Source organism: Cygnus olor, chromosome 11 (genome assembly GCF_009769625.2).
Source record: "Cygnus olor isolate bCygOlo1 chromosome 11, bCygOlo1.pri.v2, whole genome shotgun sequence".
Taxonomy (NCBI): Eukaryota; Metazoa; Chordata; class Aves; order Anseriformes; family Anatidae; genus Cygnus; species Cygnus olor.
This window is the reverse complement of record NC_049179.1, coordinates 12,042,434-12,069,653: the sequence shown is the minus strand read 5'-3', so window position 1 is coordinate 12,069,653 and position 27,220 is coordinate 12,042,434. Positions and strand designations below refer to the sequence as shown.

General features: G+C 38.9%; 1 protein-coding gene across 1 annotated transcript in view; it reads left to right on the top strand.

Moving 5' to 3' along the window:
* Nucleotides 1-13,266: 13,266 nt before the first annotated feature.
* BNC1 (basonuclin 1) overlaps nucleotides 13,267-27,220 on the top strand; it is a 127,284-nt gene continuing 113,330 nt past the window's right edge. The window contains exons 1-2 of the mRNA XM_040570511.1: nucleotides 13,267-13,608; nucleotides 17,177-17,260. The gene's annotated coding sequence lies outside the window, so the exon portion shown is untranslated. The remainder of the gene's footprint in view (nucleotides 13,609-17,176; nucleotides 17,261-27,220) is intronic.

Genomic DNA, 27,220 nt, shown 5'->3' with positions numbered 1-27,220 from the left:
ATCAGAGGAGATCAGTAACCAGTCTGAAAGTCAGATGACAAAGAAAACAATCAGCACATGCACAGTTAAGCAGAGTTTCATGAAAAGAAGGCTTAATGTAATGAGATGTAATTTGGAAAAGTGTCTGTAAGTGGTCTCAGTACTCAAAACTCATGGTGGGCAGTTTAGGATTTTAGAAACAGTTGCTAAGTATGGATAGTCACAAGAAATGTGTTGTCATAGGCTCTGTGCTACTCTGAGTACAAATTGGTTATCTCAGGTAATTGTATAGCATTCAGACCAAATGCTTAGGTCAAGCAAAGCATAGTATATTTCAAAACATTTGGTAATAATTTTTTTAAGTTATTGGGATTTGTCCAGCTGTTCAGTAAATGAATGGAGACTAGGAAATTGTCTTTCCTTTAATCAATGGATAATGAAGAGCATTTGTTTTGGACTTGTAAGACTATCCAAAATACTAACTCTGATTTTGTTTAGTAAAAATATGATTTTTTGCCTTACCACATGAAAAAAAGTGCTGGATTCTGAATTTCTGACTGATTTCTGTTTTTTACATCTTAATCTATTATTTTTTCTATTTGTGTTTATTATCTTTTATGTGAGTGCATCTGCATGTGTCAAGATCATTATTAATCAAAGTAATAGCAGGAAAAGAAAGAAAACTTCTAAGCTCACTGGAAGAGCAATAATGTTCCAGTAAATTCAAGGTCTGCTAGGATTAAGGCTTGGCTGATCTGAGCCCCCTGCTCTTCAAGTGAATGCAAAAAGATGTGAATACAGTTCCTGAAGAAGAGAGCAAGGATTAGCTAGTCTTGGGAAAAGACATATCCAGATCTTTGCAGAGAAGAAATGGTCAGCGTTAGCTGACAATCATACAAAGACAAAGTTTAAGGCTCACTGCTTGTAACAGTTTCTTTGATAGGTACCTTTCTACCCCCCTTTACCTGATATTTAAAGGGTAACAATTCTTTATGTCCCTTTATATATGTTTCTGTTTCCCAAGGTATATAAGAAAAATTGTTACACATCTTTCAATGTTAAAACTGTATGACTAAATTGACTAAACCATTTTTAAAACAGAAATCGGTGTTTTTCAAGATCCACCAGTCCTTTTGATAATATCATTTCAGGATTTCACAAGTGAAGAATTCAGAATCACTTGAGCTGTCCACTGAAGGCTCAGGCTTCCATCCAGTACACATATGGCCCTGTGGCTTAAGGCTTTCGGTTTTAGAATCTGTAAAGAAATGCAGTCAGACATAAAGGGGACTACCTATGACCATGAAACGTGTTCATTAAAGAGTACCTCTGCAGGTGGAAATAGTGCAGCGGCTGGTAAAGCCACATTGGGGTGGATTTACTTGAGTAACTAAGCTAAATACATTGGGAAGGATAAAGAGCAGCTTCTTGCAGGCTAAGATAGTACATGAACACTCCAACTAAGAGGCAAATTCTGATCTTGAATATATGATTAATGCATTTCCCAGATTTCCTTTTAAAATCATCTGTGTTGTTTTAATGCAGTTAAGGGAATCCTGTGTTGTATCTTCTGCACTGACATCAGCAGACAATTTTCCATGGTATGTTGCTATTCGTGCATGATCTTCAACAGGAAGATATCTTTTGGTCCTTTAAGTCATGCGCTATTTATTACAGAACTAGGATAGGAGCTGATATTTTCACAAGCAAGTATGCGGACCGGGATCACAAGTCCTTTTGACTTTCAGTAAAACTCATCTAAAACATGTAGGTATTTTGAAAATTTCAGCAACTGAGTTTTGAAGAGTTTTTGAAAGAGCACGAGTACAATCCTGTAGTTCATCTTTCTGAAAGAAATCTTCTCTTTCTTTTTGATATTCATTCCCTCTGTATCTTTAGACCATTCTATAAGCAAGGATAACATTTACTTACCAATTAGAGTTCACAAGTCTTTGTGAATGTTTATTTATTAATAGAACAGTAGTTTCACTATGATTTCATTGCAAAGATTGGCTCAATATCTTCATAATCAGAAGAAAATGTGGATTACTAAATCTGTGAGCCCATCATATCATAAGTGACTTTTGACTTGTCTTGCTTTCATAGGCTCCACTACCCCTAAAAACATCTAAGTTATTAGACCAGAATCCACAGATTAATAGGATGGCTGCAATATCTTATTTTTCTGTTAGTGCTTGTTTAAGCTGTTAAATTATTCTCTCTGTCTTGAGTCACTGGAGTAAACTTTGGAAAAAAAGGGTAGATTCCTCTTTATTCAGCAAAGCTCCCTTTGCTGCACGTTGCAAAAGAATTAAGGTGATCTTTATTGCAATGGACAGCATCTGAAATTCTAATGCAGTTTAGGGCTCTGTTATTGACTGTAGCAAAGGTAATGGATTAATCCTTTTCCTTTCCCCTTCAAATTTTCGTTTCTTCAGAGTGACCTGGATCAGATGTTTGCATCCTGGGACACCCCTTCAACAAACGTCTTCTAATATTTTTTTCAGGGTTTTCCTTTTCCTTTCCTAAGATATTAGGATATTCTGTTTTTGAACAGAAAACATTTTAATAAATAAGATCTTTTTTCACTTGTTTAACACATTAACATCTATTCATGTGCTTTTGTATTAATACATAGATAAATTCCAGATTTATTATGAGAATACTTATTCTGGAATATCTGTAGATGAAATACCAAGTTTGTATTGGTTTTGTGGTTTTGGTTTCACTGGTGTACAAAATACATTTGTACTCTTTAGCTATCCAATAAGCACCTCCTTTATATCCACCTTGAACAGGTGGTACCACAGCTGTACAATGTAGCATCAGAAGTTCTCCCTCAAAAAGGAGTTCAGTGTAGTTCTACTTAAATAATAAGGGGATGAATCATGCCACCCTTGAGATTTGTGGCATCTATTTCCACAAAAAGTGCATTAGAACATGAAAATGAGCCTACTGAGTCACACAGGAGTCTCTCCTGCCACCGGTATCTTATCTTCAACACAAATGGATGCTTAGGGAAGTGTAGCAATACAACAAATTCCGCAGAACACAGCACAGTCTCAGCACTACTAATATAATGCACCTGAAAGTAAACCTGTTTGTTTCCTTTTTCAGTGAGAATTGGCATTTACATTTAATCTGATGGTTTTTTTTCCCATTTCTAGAGTTTCAGGCCTTTTCAATTTATCAAGTTGTAATTTTTTTTAGGAAATTAAGATCTTATAACAACAATCATGCATATTTATCTTTAACAAAGCAGACTAGCACTGGCAGAAACCAAGGACTTTGTGAGACATGTTCATTAATTGTAGTCTTCTATTTTTCTGTGTTTTGTCCCAGAAAAACACAGAGCTATTTCAGTAGCAAGTTCATGGAAGCTCTGTTAGAACACAGACCTTCAAAGGTATGCACTAATTCTCTCACCTGGTGCTTAGCCAGCAGATGGGGCTATTAAAGTCACATGAATGAAACAGAGAAACAGTGTAATTTGCAAAATTAACGAAAGTCTCTAAGTAGCAAAGGATAGAATAAAGTATACTTTACAGCTTAGAAGAGATTTGGATGCATTCAATAATACAATAATTTACTGTATTTTATTTAAAACAATGTGAATGTGGTGGAGAGTGAACTAAGGGTACTGCATTTATTCATTTCTTTTGTATGGGGCTGGTCTTTCCAATTTTATTGCCTGGAATAAATCTCTCCCAGACAACGAGTCCCACTTATGTCAATGTTATACTTTAAAATAAGATCTACCAAAAAAAAAAAAAAAAAGTAAAGGTGTCATGATTGGATACTAAGTACTAAATCAGTATAATTTCAGTGTTTTGAATTGCCATGGGAATAGCTGAGCTCCCATCAAGTTAAGTCTTGCATAGATAGCAGTCATGCTTCTCTTTTCCTAATGGTGCTACCATCACTCCCTTCCCTGTTGACTATTGTTCAGGTGTAATTATAATGTGCCTGCAGAAATCCCATTAAACGTCTAGCTTTTGTTTGTAAATTATATGTATTGTAAGGTTTATGAACTGATTTGTGTGTTAAAAATTCACAGAAGAATTCACAGAAGTAAAAAGCTAAGGCCTTAAAATACTATTTTTCAGTAAATAAAAATAACAAAGGTAGCTGCCATATCGGATGGAGATTTGGGCCCCTTTCTCCAACTCAGCTGAACCTGCCTTTCAAACCTTACAAAGGACAAATGAGCATTGCCTAAAGGCTGTCAGTTTGCAAGCAACATAGTCAGTGAGCAATTTATTTATTAAGGGCACAGGAGACATGTCATTCAGCTGCACATTTAGCCCAGATCTAGGCCCAAAAATGCCGTTAAAAATGTGAAGTTTTTGAATTGCTCCTGATCCTGCCCAAAATATACTGCTGGACTACAGTTTTCTTGCTAAAGTTGACTTGAAAAGTGATACAAGCATAAAAAGGTTTCTTGTTGGAAAAAAAAAAAAAAAAAAAAAAGAGTTCACCTGCCCACATATCTGAACTGGTACGGGACATTGAAGAAAACATTTAAAAAGTCAAAGGAGAAAAGAAGTATGAGGTCATCCTGCTGTTTGAGCAATCTTGTCTGTCTCTTTATATCACTGAACTTGTTTACTAGTTTTCCACATATCTTATGTCTGGAAGGCTAGGATTAATATGGCCTGAAGGGCATATTGCCCACAAAACATTCAGACTGCCCAGCTGAGCAGTAGCTTGCAGCTGAGATTTGTCCTTTTATACAATTTAATCTGTCAAAAAGTTTACCTGATTTCTAAAAAGTTTAAAATCTGCACCTAATGTTTTTCCCTAACATGAACTTCAAAACAACTGGCTTTTATACCTTAATTAGTTTTTGTATTTTTAGATGGACTGAAACAGAGAATTAGGTCCAACAAATCTGAAACTAGCATACTATTAGACATAGGACAAAACCCTAAGTTTTTGGTAGTGTACTAATTTTTACCTCACTCTAGAGCTGAGAAACATGGAAATGCTAGTACTGGTACATCAAAGCATTGGAAAAATTTAATCAACGGCACCTTCAAGCTATTATGCATATCAAGTGGCAAGATAAAATCATGAATAACAAAGTTCTGCAAAGTGGTTGCACAAACACTGTTGAAGCAATCTTATAAAAGCGCAGTTTGCTGGACTGGACATGTCCTCTGCATGGAGGACACCAAGCTCCCAAAGGAAAAAACGTGTAGTAAACTTTTAATGTGTGAAAGATCAAGAGACCGACTGAGGCAGAAGTAAAAAGATGCCCTGGAAAAAAGAAAAAAAGAACCTCACCCATTGTGACACAGGTAGCAACACATGTGGCAAACAAAACACGTTGGCGAGGCCCATTAACATCTGCTACAGAAAGCCTGGAAGAAAGACATGCAAGCCAAGAGGAGAATAGGGTAACTGGCAAGCAGAAAGAATGTGAGAGTGGGAGCACGTGCAGAGAACCTGCAGAAACAGCCAGCAAAAATGATCCCAACGTACGGAAGTTGATGTCACACAAACTCTGCTTCTTCTTTTGTCTCCAGAACAACGGGCATCAACTGACGATGACAACGTCACATTTGGACCTTGATGCCAACCCTTGATCTGTGGTGCAGCAGTTAATGTTATTCTTGGAGCTAGGCAGAGTCTTGCCTAAACAGAAGTAACCTAAAAGGGTTGTGTTCACTTCAGCTCCATTAAAAAATGTGGGTGGGGTGAAGTACATGGGAAAGAGGCAATCATGAAAATGATCCGTAAGGAAGTTTGTTTCAGGCTTCTAAAAAAGATTTGGCAATAAGCAATTGGGGATTTTCTGATTAGGGAAAGGTCCTTGTTCTAAAATTAAAGAGAGACATTCTACACAGTAAATTTGAGAGAGAAGAGGTTCAGTCATCAATTTCTATAAAAGAAATCATCTATTTTTTGCATTTTCTCCTTTTCCCCTGGCAATGAGTGCTCCATTTCTTTGTTACTGAGCTTAGGAGACTTTTACTTGCACAGGAGACATGAAAGAAGGACATTAAGTTCACGTCACATCTGTGAACATGTTGCCATGTCAACGGGCAGTACTTTGTGGCTTAATTATTGATTGACTCATGTTCCTTTAGGACATAACACAAGCAATAACAGCACACTGAGCAGCTTTTCTAACTTAGATACCTATTTATGCCATGTAAGAGGTGTGGCACTTCAAACCTAACTATGGCTAATGTCTATATCGGAGTCATACTATAAAAGACCTACTACAGTCTCTTGCAGGAAGAAAGTGGTGGTCTCAAACATACATAATTACATTAATCACACTGATGAAGAACTCAGATGAGAGCTGTTGTCTTTAAGATCAAAATCCCTAGCCTGCACAACTCAAGCTAAAGAAGAGCTCTTTTAGGTAACGAATGGATTAGTTCCTACAATCACTCAGCCATTCACCACGTTAGACGTAGCAACCAGAACAAGCTATTTCCAGGCATTCATTGTGATGTAAGGAAAGGTAAGAATTTATAGTGTGTTAGCTAACGCATGGTAACTATTCACGCACACACCATTTTCCTGTGGTGGGTACAAGGTTACTTAACCCACTTTCATTAAGCAGCGAGCTACCTAAAATTACCTTGTGTTTACCAAGATGTAAGAGGATGTACCCTAACAGTTAACCATATGTGTTTATATGCACAAAGTGAACAGACTACAGACAGCCAGAGATGAGCATTGAATAGTTCCAAGAACTCTCAGTGAAGCGTAAGATAAGCAGAATGGGAAGAGGGGGTAATATTTTTTAACATGATGGATCTAAACTGATCCATTCCGCAGCACAGTAAATCAGGATTATCTATGTTGAAGTCATAGGAAGTCTCCTTTGCAAAAGTACATTTGGATCCTCTATCAGAAGCATAGTCAGGCAGGATTCGTAGGCACTCTAAAACAAAGCAAAAGGGTAGGGTCTCATTTTTCAAAAGAATGTATTTAAAACTGCTATATAGTAAAGGGCATGTAGGAATGCAGAAGGATCTCTAGTCTAAAAAATACACATTTTGTTTTACAGTATAGGCAGTGCCTTTGAAAGTTTCACCTACCACTTAAGATTTTAAGCTTGGTATGCTAGGGAGTGGGTGAACAGAAAGAGGCAGCCAGCATCCTGGAACATCCTTTTGATGTGTATGGTCATGCTCACATCTTGCAAAGTTTAGTATTTCAAACCTAAGTTGTAGACATAGTGGTTCTCACACTCACTCAATTTATCACTGCTCTACCATTATCTACATGTTATGGGCCCAAAAAAATGCTCTTTGCCACTTGGTTCTTTTATTGCAACATATAGAAATACTTAAGATATGGCTTAAACTTAGAAAGTCATATCTGAACCAAGCAGGTTTTAATTTTCCTAATTGCTGCACAATTTTTTGGAAGTTTTTTTTTTAATATATGTCATGGAGACCTCACTGTTCTAAGTGTCTTCGAAGTCATTTATATATAAAAATTACATTTCTTATAGCTGCATATCAAATTTATGCCACAAGATAGACTTTTACAATAAACTTTCAATCTCTGTTCTGGTTAGAATGTATATTTATTTAAAAATACATTCCACATTTGTTGGGCTAGCAATATTTGCTTTTCAGTACATGATTTCACTGTTTGGAATTTACTGTTGTTTCCTGCAAAGTATCATCCCTAGTTCAGAAAGCTGGTCTTATGACTAAGAAAATGCCTTCAGTCATCAGATCTACTGATTTTACTCTCTGGCTGGGACCAAGTTTGCCCAGACCTCAGAACCTCCTCTACATAATCAGGAAGAGAATACTTCCCTTCTACTTTTGTTCTACACCGTCTACTTGGCTGCAGGGACAGTCTCTTAACATATACAGTACCCAGCACACCGGGACTACAAATCCTGTTAGGGCTTCTTAGCACTGCAATGATAATGAGCCAATTTTAGTTTCAAAGGAGTACATTCATACAAGCCATTTATGTAAACAAGTTAACCTGATACACAGAAGTGCTGCAGCCTTACAAATTCTATTTCTCCTAGTCCGTAAAAATGATGTTTTTAGCTCCTAATTGTAATGAGCAAACTTTTCTCCTGCCCCTCCACTCCTCTCTCTTTAAGCATTAATCTGTTGGGTAAAATGTTGTCAAATTACTCCTGAAAATCTAAAAATATAATGTCCACAGTATACCCTATCTTGGCATTGTTATCTTCAAAGAGTTCCAGAAGGCTAGTGAAGCATGACTTCTTTTTTCCTAACCTGTGTGTATACAACTAATCAAGCTGAGGATGCTTTTACTAGACAGTCCTTCTCCTAATCTGTTAAAATTCTTTCAAATACCTCCCCTACAGATAAAATTAACCTAACCGGTCTGTAATTCCATGTGTTAAGATCTTTATTAAAGGAAGTTCAAAGTGATAGAAAATAATGATACAGAAGAACATATAATTTGTGAGGGCTTGACATACACTACTAGTGTAGCTGTAATAGTCAGAAAAGTCTTGGTTTGCCTCAGAATGCGTTACATGAGTCACTAAGTCACGATGATTCAAACTTTCTTTCTTCTTTTTGAACACTGGCATTGCAATGACCACTGGCTGGCTTTGAAAGAGCCCTCTCACTGCCTGGAATTTCTGTGCATGGGAACAGAGGAGCCCACAAGGAGTCTCATTCTTGCTTTGTATAGACTGAAGAAAGCAGAATTCTAGACTGCTCTTTTCTTTCTAAGTTGTTAGTGGAAAGGAAAAGAGCCATGGACATGTTCCCCACAGAACTGATCAGGATAGTCATGTGTACACAGCAGCAGACATGCAAAATGCTTCTTGATACTTCCTCTGAATTGAGACAGCCTGATATTAACCCTCAAAATTTAATATCCTTGAAAAGAATATACCTATATTCATACATCTTAATGAAAAGTAGCATTCATTAATACTTTCTTTGTTATGCCACCTTTTTTGTGTATTTTGTATGGTCCGCTGTATGATGCAACTGTGCAAAAAATTTGTTATTTCATGAAATTCCTGATTTCACCATTGCCACTCACATTTATGGCCCCACAGACTGAAGAACCCCTCTGCTGTCTTATGACAAAGACTCTGTAGCTGGGCTGGCATCACTAATCAGTTGTTTAGCTGAATGACAACTTTACTTTGCCTGTTCACCCCGCAGTGAAGGTACAACAGTAAACAAGATGAACCAGAACTTAAGCAGTAGCATATCATTTTCAGCTGTATGCTTAGACTGTTTATTTCTTTACAGCTGGGCACATTCTTACCTGCTAGCTGCAGTGAGCCAAAACGCCAGAAGTGCAAAATTGTATGAGGTCACCCTGGCATTAGTTAAATTTTCTACTCAAAGCAAAAAGATTTTTACAAAAAGATGTATTTTGAGATGTTTTTCATTCAATTGAATTGATATACTAATTTACATTTTAAAAAATCATAAAGATTCCTCTATCAAAGATTCATGTATCAAGTATCTTTATAACTAAAGTGGCTCAAAAAATGTGCAGCTGGCATCAATCACATGATTTTTTCCCCAAGTGGTTAGAACTGTGATTACTTACATGCATTTTTCTAGGATTTTAGAATATACATAATTTACCAGCTTTGTTTATCAAATACTATCGCTAATGTTTATTGTGTAGTTACAATACAGTAATTATTAATATGTGACAAGGCTGTTTCGTTATGGAGATACCACTGGACCATTTATTCTTCTGATAAGAACAAGTCTTTTCTTTCTTTTATTACAGTTCTAGACAAATTATGGGCAAATGTTGCTTCTCCCAGATGTAGCCCATAACAGCATCTGAGTGGCCATGACTGAGCAAAGTCATTAGAGCTTCAGAACAGAAAATAATTACAGGGTGAAAGGAGTCAGAAGATAATCTTGTTAGGGGTGCAGAATGTCTCCTTGGCTGCTGGGGTCTACAATGGCAGTGTATTAATGAATTAAACACAAAAGAAAATAAAAACTAATGATTTCTGTTTTTAAGAAGTTGGACAATATGGGCTAATGGAGACTCTGGCCTCAAGTTTTATAAGTCCATGTATTTTCACTTTGAAGATGTATTTAGTCATAGTTTAGACTCAAAGAGCCTGGAAAAAAAGAAATACTTTATTTAGTTTCTATTTAGCATTGTGTAATATGAATTTCTACATGACTGAAAAAGAGTTCCACATGAATCTTGACAGAACTTTACAGATGTGCAGTTCCTCACATTTCTTCCTCAGCCAAATATAAAAATTAACCATCAACATTTTGATTAACCATTCAACCTATTTGAAATGTAGTGTTATGTTAAGCACTCCACTCGATCTAGCTAGTTTCTCAAACAATTCTAAATGGGTCTTCCTTGGTTCATCAATATCCTGATTATTAGATAGCACTCATTTTTCTTATTCGAGCAAGTCTCTAGGTGTATGAGCCTGTCATACCAACCAGCTGTAACTGTTGTCCATGAAGATTTTCTTGAACAAAATGGGTGATTCAGTAACTCTTCTTGTCACAAAAATTTGAGGTGGAGTCACTTACCTCAGAATGCTTCTGTTTGAAAGAGCAATTTCACAAATGTAGCATAAAAGAATAACTCTTGTGATGTTGTTGCTACTTCTGATTGTTCTTTAACATTCTAAATATTCTTGGTATCCTATGCCATTTATTTCTGATCAAGAACAACAGCTAGGAACTGACTGTCTTTTAGGAAAACAACTTACAGTTTTGCTTAGGAAAAAATCTCTCCTTCAGCTTTGTTCTTCCCACTCAGTAGCCTAGACTGAACTCCTTCAAGCAAGAAATGCTTGCCTTCTTTTCTAGCTGCCCTAGAGAGGATACAGAGGAGATGTCAGTGTCCCATTCTTTGTATGTTCCAGCACATTGAATGACAGAACTTGTCCCTACCCATTCTGGTAGGATGACCCAATACATTGTACCAAATATCTTATGTGATTAATAATCAGAAGGGCCCGTTTTTTGAGAAATCCATTCCACTGGGGATCTGAACAGTCAACAGTGAGAAACAGGAACACAAAACACAGTTTAACAGAAGTTTTCTGAAAGCCTTTTAAAAGCAGTTTCCAAAAATGGTCTGGAACTCCCAATCTCCTCTGCTACTTTCTTTTGTTTAGCCTAGTTTATGGAAGTAGATTCACTGCCTTGCCTTCACTCTGTCTCTTTTTATTGATCATGCATCCTTTAAAAAGTAAGAGGAAAACACTTGGGGATTACAGCTCTGACTACACCTCACTCAGAGCTCTCTGGTGAGGAGACCATACTTGCTAGGACACACATCTCCATTTTAATATATGCATGCTTTGAATTAAACAGAAGAGTTCATTACGTATTTGCATTGACAAATATTTACATTGATTTCAGAGTACCAGAAACTGACACTCAGCAAATACAAACATGGGCAAAAAATGCAAGTAAGCATCTCAGACATCCCATTTTGATTTATTTTTCATGGAACATCCGTAGCTGGTCACAGTCCTGAATTCAGACTCTTTCTGTTCTAGTGGCTGATTCTTTATTCCAGGATTTAACACAACACTGTACTATGAAGAAAACACTAGTTCACACTCCAGCCCTTTCACTAAATGGAACAGAAACTGTACATACTCATTCCAGGTATAAAATTAATCTCTTCCAAGTGCTCACTGGACTATTAGCTTGGCAGTCTTTCAGCACTATGCTTTTAAAGCATCGACTCATTTCAGAGAAGAAAAAAATGAGTCTTTAAACTCCTGTTTATAGAATTGAAGATTTTTTGATTCTTTTTTCAGAATCATGATGATCATGACATAAAACAGGAGAGCTGTGTGTTTTATTCAGAGTAGAATGAGTTGTCTATAAGATCTCTATTATTCATGTGCATTTTAAAACTTCTGAATTTGAAAGGACCAATTTACTCAGAGGAGAAACATTATTGCTTACTGAACTCCACTATTTTGGTGACTGTGTGATAAACATTTATAAAAGATTAATTCTAAGAAACTCTTTTTTCTGTTGTGTAATTCCCACATTTCTATTGCAAGACTAAATACTAATAGAGCAGTAACATTAAATCAATATAAATTTTTTCCCCCAAACTGCTTGCATTATGAAGTTATAATAACAAATGGTGTTCAAGAGTTTTAGTGTGGGTATTACACATATCTTTCTTGTTAAAAAAAATACAAACTCTAAGCCAGATTTAAGCAAAGGCCTCATACTACCTCCTCTGTTTGCTTGCTGTAATATGCTTTATTTAATTCACTACTTGAACATTTTTTTCTGATTAGCAAGTTGAATCTGTAAACACTTTCTCGTGTGATTAACTATGTATAATTGGCTGAGTTTAGTTATTGCTTTCACTAAGATTCAGTGACATCGCAGAGGGCAGAAATTGATTAAAGGGTTCAAGTTTTGCACATTGTATGAGTATACACTTGTCTGTTGCTACATGAAATAATGTAGAGTGCTCCTTGTTAAGTACGCATTATTTAACAAATAACATAAACGTAAAGTTGGAACACAAGTCCTATGAGGAGCGACTGAGGGAACTGGGGTTGTTTAGTCCAGAGAACAGGAGGCTCAGGGGAGACCATATTGCTCTCTACAACCACCTGAAAGGAAAGTTTGGGGAGCTGGAGCTGGCCTCTTCTTGCAGATAACTAGTGAGAGGACTAGAGGGAATGGCCTCAAGTTGTGCCAGGGGAGGTTCAGGTTGGAAATTAGGAGACATTTCTTCTCAGAAAGAGCAGTCAGGCATTGGAACAGGTTGCACAGAGAAGTGGTGGAGTTACCGTCCCTGGGGGTGTTCAAGGAAAGGTTGGACCTGGTGCTTAGGGACATGGTTTAGTGGGTGACATTGGTAATAGGGTGATGGTTGGACCAGATATCTTGAAGGTCTTTTCCAACCTTAATGATTCTATGATCTGCCTGAATCGTGTAACGAGCTTCTACCCTCGTCAAAAAGACACTCTTTATTTCTGCAAGAAGGTGCTAAGATATTTTTCCCCAATGCTCCGGGTACATGGTATGAACAAATGTGTACAACTGAGTGAATATACAATAGTCTTTTTTTCATATATGTAGTGCTCCGTATGATCCATACCTTGGAGTCAACATTTCTACGGGACTAGAAGAAATCTTGGGAAGATAAACAGAAATTGACAACGGTTCACTTTTCAGTTTGTCACCACACAGGTGGCCCCTCATAGCTATGGAAACCTTTAAAAGAAGAGAAGGAAATGGTTAAATCTCTTCTCACTTATCCAAGTTTTACACGGCCAGCTGTAACTTCACTTACAGATGCAGGCTTCGTGAGGAGGCACTGACTGACAGAACAGGCCAAGCTCTGCTCTGAGAGGCCTTGACACCTTCCCCAGGGGGCTGGAGACGTGTGTCCTCGGCCACCACGTCCAAAGCAGTCCAGGGGGACAGCCCTTGGGCGCTGCCTCGGCCCGGTCCCGCATCGCCGTCAGAGGCCCGGGGCCGCAAAGCGTCCCCAGGTGTGGCAGGGCGGAGCGGGGCCGCCCGGCGGGGGGGGTGACAGCCGCGCAGGTGACAATCAGCCCGTCGCCCTCCCCCGGCCAGGGCGAGCAGGCGTTAAATCGTGAGGAATCGCTTCAGGACCGGCCCCTGAAGCCTGGAGCCGTCGGACATGGAGCCCGTAAGTAGCACGGCGGCGAGCTGAGGGGGGACCTCGGGGTTACGCGGCAGAGCCCGCCCGGGGATGGAAGGGGATAGCACCGGGGCTCACCCCGCTGGAGCCCCCCGCGGCGGAGCCGTCGTCGCCCTGAGGGCGGTTTCGGCGGGCGGGCGCTGCCAGGTGGGCAGGGCGGCGGCACCGCGGTCCCGCTTCCCTCACAGCGGCGCCGCCCGCACGTGGCAGCGACCGCGACGCCACAGCCGAGGCGGCTGGGGACGGGAACGGGGCCATGGCCGCCCCGGGTGGCAGCGGCCGGCGGGGGCTCCCCGGCGGGGACACGGCCCTCCCGTCGCCCTGTCCTGTCGCCAGCCGTCAGGCGCGGGGAGCAGCGCCTCAGGGGGCCGGCTGCCGCAGTTCCCTTCCCCGCCCCAGTGTTGGCTCTGCTATATGCGCCCGGGAAGTTGACTTTTGGTCACAACTTTTCGATATATTTTTTTTAATTGCCCCAGGACGCTATTTTTGCCCTTCCTGTTAGGACACTTAGGCGTTATGCATTTAGATGATGGTTAATTGCTGCCTTAGGAGGGCTTTCATAGCAGTAAAGGAAGTGTTTCTGTGGTGGAAGGAAAGCATTAAAATACACATGTTTGTACACAGAATTACTGAAAAATTGACAACAGTATCATGGGTTTGCCATCAGGCACGTGCCAGATGATCCCCCGCTTTCATTTTACAGCTTCTGTTCTTTCAGATAAAAATCTCAGTTTTAGCCGTTAACACTCAAGTTTTAATGAGTTCCCCCAAAATACCGTGATCCTGTGTTATGGGTTAGCGCTGAAGGTTTCTCTCCTCCTGCTGCGTGGAAGCATTCATTCTGCGGGGCGGCTGGGGAGTGCCTTTGCCTCAGCTCCCTGGAGACTGGAGCCTGGTTGGGCTCTCTCGTGAGGAAACTTTCAGATTATGCTTATTACTCATAGGTGAACATGACCTTTTCATGTACAAAGGTCTCAACAAACCAAAAGACAACTCTAAGGGAAGTGCAAAAATGCTTTTATCCTTTTTTTTTTTTTTTTTTCCTTTACATCCTAATGGATTTTTTCCTGGAGCCCTTTTTGCAATTCCTCTTGTAGCCAAATCAGCACGTGTTACCTTCAGAAGATTGAACCTCTTGTCTGTGAAATAGATTGTCTTCATTACACTGTTTCATTTGATGTGTGCTTTGGTTGGTCACTTCTTCAGTTGCTGCGCGACTGCTTTGAAGGGCAGTTTGAATTATCAAGGATTTTACCAAAAAAAAAAAAAGAAAGAAAGAAACTGCGGTGTCTGGCTCTCTTATGGTCTCATGTGAATACAAGACTGCCTAGGATGGTTCCTCAGCTATTGGTGTTTATTCTGGCTGTCATCATTCTAGCTTTTTCTGCCCTGTCCTTTATTTTAAAATTAGAAAAAGAGTACAGGTATTAAGTCTGGTCAGAAGAGTGAACCAAAAATACAAATGTGCACAGGTTTTAATGATCATGGCTACCATAGCTGTCTGTCAGCTATATGCACCAACACCAAAGGACAAGAAGCTGTGGCAGATAAATCACCAAATACCACTGTTCAAAGTCAGATGCCGAAGGTAGCTTTGGAAAAGTCTTCAATGAAGTGAACTATTAGGTGGCAAAGCAGACTGCTTGTAAGTTGTGACCATTTTATGAATGCTGCCAATGATCCCAAATATGTTGCCATTTCGCTAATGTAGAAATCTGCATGTTTGAGGGAGGGGAAACAAGGAGTAAGGCTGCAAAGCCACGTGTCTGAATTAGAAGTTATGTCTGGCTGGGCAGTCTTAATCTGGTCCCCTTCTGCATTATGGTACTCAATTATTTATCATTATGCGTAATCCAGAGGATAGGGCTCACCGTACACATAAAGGATAATGTTGACTTGTTGGTGATTTTTGTCATGGTTTTTGTCCTTTCTAAAGGAATAAACAAGTGATGCGCACAAACAAGTGAATTTTTTGGCATTTCTTAACTGGGAAGCTTCAACTTTGCAACCATTTTGTTGTTGTTGTTGTTTGTTTTGTTTAAAAAAAAACAACTCTGAAATAAAACCCAGCAGCTTGGTCTGTGGAACCATGTTTATTGGCTGTACAATAGGTTTAAAGGGTAGAGCCTGTCAAAGGAGCTTCACACACTGGACCTTCACCTCAGCAGACTTACTGGTAACAATAAACGGGCTGTTAAATAAGCTAACTGGGGAGAGGTAAGGCTTCTGCTTTCTGAGTGGATCTCATAGCTGGTTGCTGACAGCTGTTGTCTGAGAAATCCGCATTCCTGAGCTCAGTACCCTTCTGCCTGGGCCCATCTATTCCTGCCCGTCCTGTCTCCCTACAGTCTGTCACCTAAGCATGATTCTTGTTCCCCGTAGCAGGAGTAATTTTTATTTTTATTATTATTATTCTGTGCTATCGGGATGTTTTGAACACTGCGTTCAGAAAAGGTATCCTTTCAGAACAGAGAAGAGAAAGCGCTGTTCTGGTACCTGTTGTTACTCTGGACACTTCCCTCATTTAATAGAGGTATTTTGATTAAAATTCATGTTCACTCCTTTCATACCTTGCAGTCTAGAGAATATGCAGTCTCAAACACTTTATTTATTTATGAATTAACCCTTGCAGCAGCTCTATGGAAAGGAAGCCTTCATTTTCCCTTCCGCAGAAGAGAGGAAGGAAGGTGCGCTGATGATTCAGTTGTGCAATGCGATGGCAAATGCATTGGGAGCTGCACAAGAAACCCCCCATGTCTTACCATTGGTTTGCACAGAGAGGATTGTGCCAAGCTCAGGAGCAGAACTCACACCCAAAAGTTGTGTTTCCCTCCATTCCTCCTTCCTCAGGGGCCAAACCTTGGCTCCTGATTTTTTTTATTACTTTCCTTCTTAAGTACTCCACTGTAGAAGCATCGGATGCACAGGTAATGAAAGGAGTTGCCCTCCACAAAGGAGAAGCACCAGTTCCAGGCATGTTCACCCGTATTTAGTCTTTGCAGCTTGAAGCATTTTACAAGGGGACACTTATATCCTGAAAAACACACCTTGAAGAATAAGTAATGTGATACAGGGTTATATAAATCCTATCCATAAAGCATGGGTTTTACTAGGAAGCCAGACAGCAAGAAAAATACATTTAAAGTACATTTACAATTAAGAGAAAGCTAATACTAACACTTTAAGCTAAATCTTTGCCTAATAAAATTTTCAACCCTTTTATAATTATAAAAGACTGGTTTGCTGTCTCATGTAATATTTGAAAAGCTTTGTAAACTGCTCTGAAGTATCTAAATACTTTAGTTCACAAAGTTAATACAGTGTCTTCGGATGGTATGGTTTTATAGGTATGTTTCCAGAAGTTGTGATTTTTTTTTTTTTTTTGCCTTTGTACTTTCTGAGCAGGTTCTGACACACACGAGTGAAGACACATCAGGGCTGTATTTTAAATAAATATTTGAAATACATGCAATATTTTACAACAACAACAAAAATCTAAACTGGAAGCTGATGCCTCTATTTTTTTAATTTTTTATTTGCTTTTGTTTTCCTCTAGTTGTTACAAGTAGGAGCTGTGCCTCCTGTCCTTTGCAGAACACACTGAAAAGTATCAGTTCTGCACCTTTGTACTGAAGTGCAGGTCAGTTTCTGCTGGCTAATTGCTGGGCCATTCCTATTTTAATCTTGTTTATAATCATTCTGTTTAAAAACAGCTTTAAATGTTATGCTTACATTTAGCTTCTAAAACACTTCTGGTGCCAAGCCCTCAGTAACATTTGCATTTATTTCATTCTAGTCCTGAAAAGCGTCTTGTTATTCTGAATATGATTCACATAGTTGTACTTTTACTCATCCCAGTATGCCTAGAATTTCTCTTCGTGCACTTGTATGCCCATTTTTTAAAGTACAGACGTAATAAATCAGTATATTATATATGTACAGACTACTTAGCATATGATTTTGTTGTTGGTGGCTTTTTTTTTTTTTTTTTTGGTCTATCCCATATTGCTTCATACTTCCAAAGTCAGGTCTTGCACCATGACTGGAACCAAATGTTACTTCCTAGTGGAAAAGTAATGTATGATACATGAAGTGTCAGGCAATTCATCAGGCGTAAGGAGGAGATGGCCCTAAGGCAAACAGTTTGCTCTTTAGAATATAATGGTTACTTAACCCTTTAACTTGTACAGCACGTGTAAAGAACAAACTTGGGAAAAATTGTTCTCAAGTTATTCATGTGAACCATGCAAGGAAATATTAATTCTGCACCTTGAAATGCTAGCAAATTACAACAAGCCTGTAACCCATCAGTGTCAGTGTGTACGAGCAATTAGTTTAAATTATAAAAACTTAACCTGAGTTTCTCGTGCACTGTGAATAGTTACCTTAAGTCTTTTAACATTATTAGTGGCGTGTTCCCCAAATTAAAAATACTTGCAATCATGTTATTTTTTATGATCAAAGTTCATATTATTATTGCATGTTTTCTTCAACAAGGTATCACTTAGAGCTGAAATAAGTACTACTTTCAGTGTAATTTCTTCCACAGATGACATAAAACTGAAATGTATTATTTATAATTGTGTAAAGGAAAATTGGTACGCAACCCAAATCCCACTGGAAACCAAATCAGAAGGAGTTCTAGGAAGTAAAACACTCATAAGTATGCTTGTCAGTAGTGCTGGCCTTGCAATATTTTCTACTGGCTACTTCTTTTTTCTTTTCTTTTTTTTTTTTTTTTTTTATGACAAAGCCACACACAAACTGGACAGATGAGCACATTTTGTACAGGAGATATGAGGAAATTGCCCAGATAAATGTTTTCAAAGCCACAAAATAGACTAGGTGAAGTCTAGGGGCCTCTCTTAAACTTGGGCTGAGACCTATTGCTTGCTGCTTGTATCCACAGATTCTTGTACCTACAATACTGTATGAAGAATTTTGAACATAGGTCAGAATTTTATTTTTGTTTTATTTTTATTCTGCCCTTTTGTGTGAAGGGATGTGCATTGATACTGGCTGACGACTTTTTAGCTAGTGTTTACCTACTGTTCAATCAGTAGGTACTTTTAGAAATTGGTATGTGTATTTTGTTACATTATTTTCTTTGGTACAATATTTCAGGAGGAAAACTGTTTTTAACAAGTTGTTCTTTACATGGCTTCTGTTTTCATTTTTAAGTAGCTGTCTTAGGCCCTGCCAGAACAAAGTACTTAAGCACATGTGCAAGTTTAAGCCAAGGGACTGCTCACAAACTTAGAAGTTGCATGCAAATTTATGTCCCTGGGACCAGATCAAACCCAGTGAAACAGTCGCAGAGTTTACGGTATGGGTTTTGGATTAGAAACCCTGTTGATTTAGGGCCTGAGCAGGCTGTTTGGCTGAAGGGCAGCTAATGGGCATTCTCATTCCAAGAAGGTTAAGCCTTGTCCTAGGTCGGAAAAAGGGAACGTAAAACTGTTTTGAAACTTTTGCAGTGCTATTTTTGATAAACATGTTGGACCATGGCATGGTATGGAAGAAGGAATGTTGTATAATACTAACTCCTAATTCCTAACTCCTGTCTTTAAGGAAATACATGGAGTGACTTTTTTTTACTTGAGCTCTCAATCTAAGGACCTGTCTTTCAGTTACCCAAGCTTCACTAAGCTGGATCAAAGTATCCTTTTCCCTCTTTCTACAAAAAAAAAAAAAAAAAAAAAAAAGGCAATCCCTTAATAACTGCTCAGCAGAAAACCCGGAGCGACTCCTGAAGGGGTTAACAGCGCCGCGCTCCTGAAGCCATCTGGCAGGAGCTGTGGGTGTCGGGTGTGGCAGCTCCCAGGGCCGTACCAGTCTCTACAAGGGAGCTGTCACGCTTGTTGATTTATCCTTCCCTCGTGTCACGGGGTATGGATGTTGAAACTGCGGCTAGAATGTGAAATACGAAAAACACGAAGATTATGATTTAGTGTCTGGGGAGGCTCGTTGCTGGCCTCTGTTCGCAAGTTGTAAGCATCGGGGGTAGCTTGACACAGGTTACAAAATCTGGTATGTAGCGCAGGGGGAAAAAGGCAGGAGAGCTGTGGCGTTGGGAGCTTCTGCATGTGTGCCTGCACAGCAATCAACGACGGCAGCAATTAAATCAGATGGTGCTGATGATCTGTCTTGTTAGAGGCGCATTGGAGGTGCTTGTAAATATTTAAATAAATGCACTTTCTGGTCCTTCATTTGCAAATAAATAAAACAGATAGGGTAGATGAAGAAAGTAGGGAATTAACTTTCTTTACAAAAAGACCACTCAGTAATTAAATGATATTTTTACAGAGCTCAAATGCATCTTACTTTCATCGTTTGACGCCTTTCTGCATCTGAAATTTATAGGAAGATAAGTTTATCACAGATTCACAAGCATGTTTTTTATGATAAAACTTACTTTATTCTTTACTTTTCTTCTATCCTGGCAGTGAAATATTCAAGAGTTGCAGTAGTTGGAACAAAATGAGGCTCCTGGATTTTTGTCAGAATCTCCCCTGTATAATAAATGTTACCTAGTAGCCAAGTGGAACAAGTTGGTTGTTTCTTTGATGGGGTGGGTTACATTATTTTTGTCTCTTGAAGCAGTATTTTTTTTCTTACTGGAAGCAACATGCTGAATGTTGTTGATTTTCTGGGTGTTCTTCATTCTCTTTCTCTCAGGAAAGAAATCAAGGCATAACACTCAGCTTGCAGAATTGTAATAAAAAAAAGCCGTGGTCACATCTATAGCGTAAAATTGATTTTCCTGCTTCACTTTGTTAAAGCAAAATGAGAAATATGATTGTGCTTTCATGATGGTAGAATACAGATGTTGTCACAGAAGCTTTTAATGCTAAGCATCAATGTCATATCCAGTATCTAATATTTTTCTGATACAGCATAATATATATAAAGTTTTATGGGTAAGGATCTATTCTTTTGAACTTACATTTATTTGGATGCTCTATTCACTATTTTCAGTAGAAGTCATACATTTTCAGAGTAAATTAATTCTGCTGTCTAGAATCCAGCTTTCTAAGATACTGCTTGTTTTATAAATATCGTAAAAGTTCAGGCCTCAATTTTATGTTTATTCTTGAATAAGTTCTAACTTATCCAGTTGCCGTGGAAATTGGAGTCTGACTCGTAATAAGTAAGTTCCAAATTAAGAACTGTAGTGGATCCAGGTATAAAGTATGCTTCTAGGAGTAAAGGACTATTGTGCTGAAGTCAGGGATGCTGGTTTCTTGGTCTGTATTAGGATAAATCCTGTAAAGGACTATGTGGAACCAGTACTGCTTTCCTTACCTTTATAGTAAAACTAATACTGACTCTGGAGCAGTAGCCATGGTAAACCCTTATTTAAATCCTTCATTAGGAAATAATGCAATTGGAGTTTTAAAACACAGTGTTTAATATATAAAAGAATGTCTTTTTTATCCAATTTGTTTAGTTTGCAGTTAATTTTAAAAATAAATATCGGGCCTTTATTGAGGTATTTATTGAGGTATTTTAAATTTTATTTTGTTTGCCAGACATGGTTACTCACACTGACAGCCGAGTAGTTCTTTTCATCTTATACACCAGCATGTATGATAAAAATGCAACAGATCAGTTTATAAACCCAGCAACATCTGTGAAACTACTCTTCTTAGAGATTCAGTGTCAAACGTGTTTAGAAATTTGCAGTCATTGCTGAGACTTAGGGTAGGATTGTGTTTTGAAACACTGCTGACATTATTATGCTCCCTGAGATGTTCTGCACCTAAAATTGTATTGGAACCCACCGTTAACCCACTTCAAAGTGGCTAAGGAGCTGCTTTTCTGACACCTTTCTTTGTGTGCTGAAGTCTTTCTTAGCATTGCTTTATATTAACTTTGTGCAGGTATAGGTGACGTACCTGATGCAATAGAAGCTGAAGAGCAACGAAGACTTAGGTATCAAATATGTGTTACTCAGTGGATTATCTTTCTGATTATCACTCAAGTCTGAACTTTGTTTGGTTTACCAGGTCATTTGATTTCGGTTATATTTGTTGGGATCTATACATAATCTTATTTTTGTCGTGTTCTCATATAGTGCCTTCTGAGCTCATACACCGTAACTGTCTGGAGTAGTCTGGTGTAGTGGAGTACGGAGCCAATAAGACTTCATTAAAACAATATCCTAGTAGTTTGTGGGTTTTGTTTTGACTTTTTTTTTTTTTTGGGGGGGGGGGGAGGATCTTATGTTATCTTTGCTTTTTGAAGATTGTAATATCATAGGATCATAGGTACTCCTCAAAAAATATGTAGATTTGGACTAGTCAGGACATCTGGAGAGAGCCTGAAGTCACAGAAAATGGATCAGCTCTACAAGGCCATATCAGGGGGTGAGAGGGGAAAAAAAAGAAAGGTAAAACTATATCAATTTTTTATGTATGTATAAGAGAAGAAATGAATGAAATGGTGAAGTGTAAGATCACACAATGATGTGCTAATAATTAATATCAGCCTGTCCATCATCTTTTGTAAAATGTCTTTTAACAAACAAAAAATCAGCATTTTTCACAAAGTGCAGCTCAGCTGTTGTTATCCTGCTGCCCTGCAATATGCGTGAGAGCAAAGGGGGTGAGAAAGTGGAGCACTTCTGCTTCGCTTGGCACCTTCGCAGTTGCGTGTGTGACTAGAAATAACGTGCTCTTATGTTTACGAATTATTTTACTCGAGTCTTGTCGTGATCAGGCTGTGGCTGCATTTTAATGTCCGAAGAGTGCTTTCCCAGTGAGTATGGGCATGGGAGGCTGACTACCAGGCTGCACTGCTGTTTTGCATCACACCTGCCTGCAAAAATGAGATCAGCTTCTCTTCTGTTTATGGATGCCTTCATTTAGGAGATATGTTGGAACAAGCTAAAAGTTGTCATAGAGCAGAAGGATCATTCCTACCAGCAGCAGAAAGCCCATGGGCTCACGGTTTGAAAGGTTTTTTTAATTATAGGAGAGGAACGAGGCGCACACGCATAAATTCAGACACGCCGGAGGTCGGTTTTCCAAAATCTTGCCAGGGGTGGTGTGGTGCAGAAAAGGCAGCTGTAAAAGGCTCTTCATTTGGTGAAACACAGCAATGTATAAAAATCAATAGAAGAGTACTGATAATAACCGCTTTGGCCTTTGCCATTTTTCGTGAATAGAGTTTTGATTTGCTCTCAGTGACAAATAAGGAGACCTGAAGTACTGACCAGGAATAATCACGTTAATAGCACTCAGTCCATAGCGATCTCCAGTGTTGGTGTCATGGGTTCGTTGGTTATGGTGCCACAGGCTCCCATTTCCAATCTACTGTTTCAGCTAACCCAGTACTTTCCAAAAGATTAAAACCTCAGGGAAACAAAGCTGGGGGGTGGGGCCAAAATGATTAATTTACACGAATGCTAATAGGATGTTATTGGTTATTCTTTCCCTCAGTGCATATAATTTGATATTTTTTCTAGTATAAAACTTTGTGAACAGAAAGACATGATAGTAAACATCAGAGAAGTTGAAATTTCAAGTTAGATTTCCAAAGGAATTTTTTCTGAAACTTCTTATATGTGTTGGTGTTCATATAGTCACACAACAGAGTATGAATCTGAGGCCATCAAAGCTTTTATTCTCCCCAAATCATCAAAGATGATTTGAGAGCACTAATGGTAACTTTTACCTAAATATCAACCTGAACTGTAAAAAATAAAATTTGAAGATATGTGAGTGCAGTATTTGAGGAAATGCAACACATTTTTGAAGAGCTCTGTTTCAGATAAATAATTAGAAATACATTTTACTCCATTTTTATGGGGTTGGTTTTGATACTTAGTCAGCTCTCTGCCTCACCAACCAAAAGTAAAATATCTAGCACACTTTAGGAGGAGTGATACCTTTTCTTGTGTTTTTTTTCTCTTTTTTTTCTGTTTTAAAAAACAGTGATATATATGGGAAAATTCAGTAGCATGCAAGCAGAAAACTTTTTGGTGTGAAAGACCGCATACTTTTCTGAATCTTGCTCTATATAGCAAAGCAGCTTTATTTGTGCAGGAAAAGGTAAAGGTTGTTTCAGAACGTGAGTTTGTCTCATGCAAATGACATGCAGGGCCATGAATATTTTTTTAACCCTTCGATCATTTGAGTCTTTTGAATTAATCCTGTTTAGTTTATTCATCCTTTATAAAGGCAGCGTTTTAATCACATGCTTCATTTGGAACATCCATTTATTATTATTTTTCATAATGATGCTAAAAACAACTTTTGTTGTTGTTTAGATTATGTCTGTGGGAAAATATACAGGAAAGTATAGTATATAGCCTACTTCAAGTCCAAACATGATTGCTAACGTATATACAATTAAATGAAACACCTTCAAGATTTGAATCTAGCCTGTCAGTTGGTTGCCACATTACAATAATTTAAAATCCATAGCCCTTCCTCGAGTCGGTTACTATTAATAATCCCGAATTTGATGTGAAATTAAGCTTTGCTGCGTTGTTTTTTGTTTATTTGCTTGGTTTTATTTGAAGATGCAAATTCATCCAAACTGAGAATTCCATATATTTTTGAGGAATAGCATTTCTGTCTTGAGTGCAGGCTTTTGGGAACTTCTGGTGAGCCGTTACGTTCTTGACCACTGTGATAAATAAGATTCGGGTCGGAAACTACTTACTCAAACTGGAACTATTCCTCCATTAAATCAGTGAAATTGGTCCTTTGAGTAGCTGTTTGGCGGTGTGGATAAGAGATTCACAATCTGCCTGAAAAACCACATGCATATTTTCCGAGAGCGTTACACATTAGCTCCTGTTCGGTCAAGCAGTTGCTTTTTGTGTAGCTAAATCTTCCTGCAGTTTAAGGGAAATACAATATTCTTTGCTTTTTGCCCTGAATATTACGTAGGAGTTGTGTCTGCTGTTAAATAGCTTTCATTCTCCTCCCAGCTGTAGCTGTATTTCTATGAAGAGTGAAATGATCCTTGTATATCTCTTTCCTCACTTGCCATGCAGGCGGGGGGGTTAATGAATTGCTTGTAAAGGAGTTTGCAGTGCTTACATGAAGTGCGCTGCTGCGGAAGTATGAAGTTATTTACTTTCAAGATGAATAGTTCTTTAAGAGATGGTTTAAACAGTCTGGCTAATATACAGGACGTTAAGTCTCTAAAAAGTCATTGTACATATCATTTGAAACAGCATAACCCCTCCCTCCATCTTAAGTTTATAGCAATAATAAGCTTTGCAGATGCTTTTCCTGGGAATTAAGGACCAGCTGGGGTAAACAGACCTCAAACTATCCTCTTAGCCAGTCATTAATCTTCAGGGAAAGCCTGTGCTTTGATCGTTATTGCTAAAATATGCCTAGTGCAGCCTGGCCTCACATGCCAGTAAAATCAAAATAGTATTTTGCCAAAACATGAGCATTCTTTTGTTTTTTCAAGTAGCCCTGTGTCTTGGACTCATTTTTCCTGTGTGTAAGCATGTTCGTGTGTATGTGCACACATGCAAACAGGCACGAGGGGATGAGTTTGAAAGCTGCTGGATTCGTTCTGCATTTATACCACTGCAAACTGCGTGAGTTCTGACTCGACACTTTGCTATCAGTCTTTGTCAGTTTTGGTTCTTCTCAAAGCTGTGTCTTGGACCAGATATCTTTACTTCATGCAGTCGCATAAGTGATTTTTTAAATTATTTTTAGAAGAGATGTTTTATCCAACAATGACCTTGTGGAGACCTACTCTAAATTTTTCCCTGTGGCTCTCACCAAGGACCACGAAGAGTCAGAAGCGTGCAACATGTTGCACCCCAGCCTGTCCTGCCCTGGTGCAAGTTGCTGGGCAGCACGTGCTGCTGCTGCTGGTACTGTACATTAAACAGCTAACGTCTTCTACACCAATTATTTCTTATGCTTTTGGAAGGGACTTGTTGCTGTACAGTGTATCTACTAAATAATCACAGATTTTAGAAGTCAGGGTGGTACAGTATGTCTGCATGCAGGTCACAAAGCTGAAAGTACAGCAAGCAGTCTTCTTAAACTTCCAGCTTTTGGTTTTCCTGAAATGTTACAAATACAGAGCTCTGCGAGATAGGAGAATAACCCTGCCTCCCCGAATTAGCTTGCCATGTGTTATGTATTAGACAATGAGTGTCATCTGGTCAAGAACAAGAAAACAATGTGCACTTCAGATATTTGCTGCTTTTTGCAAACATACCTATATATTTAATGTTTCTAGTGTTAAAATGGTTAAGTTTTGCTGAGGACCGCAATTCTCAGTGCATTTGTACAAAGGTCTGTGAATCTGAGACAATGTCGGTATTCCTCGAAGGAAGAAAATTCTCTTAACTGCTTTCTGTAGCAACTCTCTATTTGGAGGGGGGGAAGTTATCTGCTATTTTGTTGTCTATCAAAAGTAAAGGTCGTGCAGTGCCCTGTTGCATGAAACAACGGGCCATGTAGGAACATACAAGGAGGTGCAGTCACATCTGGGGAGTTTACAGTTGAATTGGGTTGAATAGATTCAGAAAAAGAGAGCTGATTTACAACCTGTGTCCTTTGCCCTAAAAGAGACTTTTGGATCTTCCCTGCTACCTCCAGTGTGGATTGTCTTTGTTCTGTGTCCCCCAAGGGGAATCATCAAAGCAGCAAGAGAAGGAAATGAGTCCTGTATCTTCTTGCCAACTGCGTTTTCCCTATTTTACTATATATGAGCCCCATGGAGGAAGTGGAGAGGCGGAAAAAATCCTTAAGCACCCTGAGCAAACTCTGCAGTGGCAGGGCATGAAACTTGGGCTTGTCTTCGAGAGCCCCGATGGACCTTCTTGTGAGGAGCAGGGGCAGCGGGGATGGAGATGGCTCCTGCTAGCAGATGACTGGGTGTAACCAATTACTGAATGGTGTTGTCGGAGGTAAAAGTACAGCGTGTACACCATATGTAAAAGGAATTCAGAATCCTCCTTTGTGTTTAAATCAAATGTTTTAAATGGCAAGAGTTCACCACTGATGCGTTGCCGTTAGCCTCAATGGGCAGACTCCAGTTGCACTTCATTTGCTACCAGTGCATGTGTGACTTTTTTTCTTTCACTGTTGTATGATAGATATTTCAGAAAACAGTCTTGATGCAGTTGCTTGATCTTACGTCTTAGTACCAGTTTTGTTGTTGTTCTGCAAAAATAGGCTTCTGACCTTTCCATTTCTTGGTCCACCTTTAACCTCGCGGCTTTCTGATGGTCTTTCTGCTTGGCGCTGTTTTCCTTTGTGGAAGAAGAGAAACTGCTGTTAAAGTGTGGCAGCAATTAAATGTTGGATTATTTTCTGACCAGTTTTTGGACTATTTCTCATGTATTAAGGAAACAGGCAATTGGCATTATCAGTTGCAATTTCTCTTAGTATTTCAGCTCAGGTTGACTACTTCCCCTTTAAAAACTCACTTCCTCTGCATAGTGATAGACTGTGCCTGCGAGCTTTTATCCAACTTCTCTGCCTCTACAGAAACCTCAGCTAGAGGAGGTAAGTAAATCAAGGTGGCCAATTTAAATTAATTACAAAAGCTGCATCATTGTTTAGCCCACTTCCATCATCCCCTCACAGTTACTTTGAGTTTCCTT